The following is a 4,159-nucleotide window of genomic DNA, read 5'->3' as shown; positions in this document are numbered from 1 at the left end:
TAGATGTAAACTATCCAAGACTGTCATCATTAAGAGTGATTACAGCTAATAACTTACCTCAACAAAGTGACCTATTTAGATAAATATATAAAAGTTAATTTTATACATACGGCAGTAACTAATTTGAAGACCTAATAAAAAATTCTCAAATTATTCTTAAATTGGAATACTCTAACTTTAATTAAACTGCTTAATAAGTAATTGTGAAGGGCAAATATTAATTACACATATGTAACAAGAGCCAAAAAAAACTTAAATAAGGAGAAAATCATATCAGACTCCTTGAGCCAAAGAGCAATGTTGTAATTATCACAAATCTTCAAAAGTCCCCATATACTTTTAAACTAACCTCAATAAAGTATTACAGAGAAACACAAAAAGTCTCATGTTTATATGGAAGATTGAGATTAAAACTAAAATGATATGTTTAAAGCAAGATTAATATGGTAGGACTTGTGGATTCATAAATGATATGAAAACATGATATAAAACTGTAATAATTTTCAGCGTGGTACAATGATGACACAGAACAAAGAAACAGAGCCATGAACTAAAGCAAATAGCTTAATAAGAAAAAAAAAAAACCTAACAATAGATCAACAGTAATGATGTATGTTAAACGAAGTATCATAAAAACTGTCAAGAAAGAAGATTATTTAACAAATGCTACTATAACAATTAAGTCAATTATTTAAAAAAATAATAAATGTTGTCTTTGTATATTATTCTAAAACAAATTCCAGAAGGATTAAAGTTAATAATGAATGAAGTCGCAAAGGTGAAAACCCAGCAGATTTGATTGAAAAATATTTAATAGGTCTGTACTTCAAAGGTATTATAAACATATGTCAAAGATAATCAGCAAACTGGAAAATTACATTTGCAAAGAAATTCATTCCCAATGCGAGGTTAATTAACTATACTTTCTAAAGAGCTTACAAAACTGAAATTAAATCAAGACCTTAATTTCCTGGTAATCAAATGATAGTTCACAAAAGAAAATATACAGATAGCTGATAATCATATGTAAGACTTTCAACTTAGCAATCAAAGAAATTCATATGAAAACAATGAGGTACCATCTTCACCTTTTAAAGGAGCAATTATGTTTCTGTAAGGTTGATGAAATATAAATTGGGATTTATCTGCAGGATTTTCATCCATTTATCATTTTATTTATCCATTAAGCTAATAATTGTCAACACTTAATATGATTAAGGCTCCTGGAATTCAACTCGTAACTGCATCTTTCATCTCTGGACTTACTGTTGGCTCTTTCCTCCCAGTAAGCCTGCCATCTTCATTTAGATGGATTTCCTCTACGTACCTTCAACTTCGTGCCCCCACACATGGTGGCTTGCTATCAATCAGGTATGGAAGATCGTCCCTTGCACCACTGTAGAAGCAAAGTGATTGTATTAGTTTGCCTTACTGCTGTAAAAAATTACCATAAACTTTGTGACTTAACACATATTTCATATTTTAAAGTTCTGGTGGTCAAAAATCAGAAATGGGTCTCGCTGGGCTGAAATTGAGATGATGGCAGGGCTGCCTTCCTTTCTGACGGCTCTGAGAGAGAACGCACTTTCTTGCCTTTTCCAAGTCCCAGAGTTGGCACACATTTCTTGGTTCTTCCATATTCAAAGCCAGTAATGATTAGTTGAGTCTTTCCCATAATTCCTTCTCCCTAATTCTTCTGCTTCCCTCACTCCCATTAAGGACCCTGGTGATTACATTGGGTCACCCAAATTGTCCAAGATAATCTCTTTATTTCAGTATCAGAAGATTAGCAATCTTGGTTCCATCTGAAACCTTGTCACGTAATACACTCACAGGTTTCAGGAATTAGGATATGAACATCTTTGGGGGGCCATTTTTTTTGCCTACCACAGTTATATAGTGGAAAAAAAGAAACAACGTAGAGTTTTATTCATAGTTCGGGCTTTGAATTTTCACTCTTGTCACTTATGTTCTTTATTTGTGCCATTGTGCAAGAGTCCTAATTTCTCTTAGACTCTGAGTCTTCATGTGTACCATAAGAAAAATGACCAAGCAAGCTATTATAAAGAGTATAAAGGTATGTAATAACACCCAGCAAATATTTAATAAATGATGTCCATTATAATTATTCAAAACCTTATTTTAGCTGTAACACCAGTCACATTTCTATAGGGCCCATTTATATGCATCCAATGAAGCAAATGTTTGTCTCTGTGGCATCCATCTGACCATACATCAAAGAATCCAATATCAATTGAATGCAAGCATTGTGCTAATGACACTCAAATTCATATCCAAAATGCATATACTATATTAATGGCAACTTAAAGATCCAATGAGTTATTTTTATAACACTCAAAGTTTCATATATAATTTTGTTGTGCAGGTAATTTATTTTTTAAATTTTATTTTTTATTGAAGTATAGTTGATTTACAATGTTAGTTTCAGGTGTACAGCAAAGTGAGTCAGTTATACATATATACATATATATATATATATATATACACACACAAAAACACATGTATTTTCAGATTCTTTTCCATTACAGTTTATCATAAGAAATTGAATATAGTCCCCTGTGCTCTACAGTAGGTCCTTGTTGTTTATCTACTTAATACATAGTAGTGTGTATCTGTTAATCCCAAACTCCTAATTTATCCCAGGTAATTTAAATGTGAAAGAATCTGATTTGCGAAACCAGGGAGATTATTAAATCAATTAACTGAAGTTGAGGAAAGATTTAATGAGGTAATTGTGAGGGGAGAAGAAATAGTGTGCCAATCACAGTTATGTAACTATTTGAAGTGGGATGGAGAGTAATTTTTTTGGAGTTATTTGTCATCACAGATTAAGTATGCATAATGAGCAATTTGGATGGAATTGCCTATTATCTTTTCACTACTCATTTTGAGTTAAAAGAAAAATTTTGTTTTGGGGAAGTCTAATGCTTGGCTAGTATACTTCACATAGCATTGTAGCTGTGCTTTGTGATAAAAAGAAAGTAACAATGGGGGGAGGGTACAGCTCAGGGGTAGAGCACATGCTTATCATGCATGAGGTCCTGGGTTCAATCCCCAGAACCTCCATTAAAAAATAATAATAATTAAATAAAATCAAACCCAATTACCAAAGAAAACTAAAAATAAATAGTGTTAAAAAAAGAAAGAACATAACAATGAAAGCAATTACACAACATAGTAGTGACGAAGAGGAAATAATTATTTGGGGAAAAGAGCCACGTATCTGGTGAGACGTAAAGCATAAAGCTGCCTTGATACAGCTTTCTCAACTCTCTCTACCTGTCAAAATCCTGTCTGCTTTTTCCTCAATTCACCCAGTTTTAGTCTATTTTATTCTACACTTCCATAGCCTTTGCTGAGCTGTGTTACAGCACGGTATTATTTAGATGCACCCTCCAGTAGCTGTTACAGCTCTTACATATGTGGGCACGTCTTCATCATCTGGGATTTTTTCACTTCCCTCTTTAACAGAGTGGCTAGTACTGCTCCCTGAACATGCTGGCACCTGGTCAGTTCTAACTGAATCAAAGCAGATCACTGAATCACTTAGGGATGAAAGTTCTGCAATAATAGAGCCATGAGACATAGATAAATAAAAACAGGCGATAACTCAAAAGCCCTGACATTTCATGTTATCTGGTCTTGGAACTTGGCTTTATAAAATGTGTTAGCACTTTAAGTCCCCTAATCCTTGAGCAGCCGCCTACATTTCAGGTGCTTGTAAAGTGGATCAGAGAACTCTGCAGGTCCGTCAACATGCAGTATTACCTAGCAGGTCTTTGGCTCCCAAGCCCAGTGGGGTCTCTTATTCGGAAGAGCTGGGTGGGGACATTTGTGGTCTCATCTGTAAGGACTAATGCTGGTCCCTCCAGCTTCAATCTGGAGCATTTTGATGCATTTGCTGGGCCCTCGTGATTTTCCCCTCGGGGTACGATTTTCTGTCTGGCCGGACAGAAGTTACACACTCAAATTCTAAAAGCTTTCTGGCATTATCTGTGCAAAGATGTGCTTTACACAGTCAACAGTAAAAAATATATATTAAAATATTAAAATGGAAGACATATACATAGCTTTCACTCTGATTTCTAACAAGACAGATGATTTGCATACCACCTACAGAGCGCTGGTGGAAGTCAGG

General features: G+C 34.4%; 1 non-coding gene across 1 annotated transcript; it reads left to right on the top strand.

Annotated features, from left to right (window-relative positions):
* Positions 1-3,014: 3,014 nt before the first annotated feature.
* On the top strand, positions 3,015-3,087 carry TRNAD-AUC (transfer RNA aspartic acid (anticodon AUC)). The gene has a single exon. It is a non-coding gene; the product is annotated as a tRNA-Asp (tRNA).
* The last annotated feature ends 1,072 nt before the right edge of the window (positions 3,088-4,159 follow it).

This window comes from Vicugna pacos, chromosome 5 (genome assembly GCF_048564905.1).
Source record: "Vicugna pacos chromosome 5, VicPac4, whole genome shotgun sequence".
NCBI classification, from domain to species: domain Eukaryota; kingdom Metazoa; phylum Chordata; class Mammalia; order Artiodactyla; family Camelidae; genus Vicugna; species Vicugna pacos.
The sequence above is the reverse complement of the archived record's forward strand: the minus strand, read 5'-3'. Positions and strand labels throughout refer to the sequence as shown.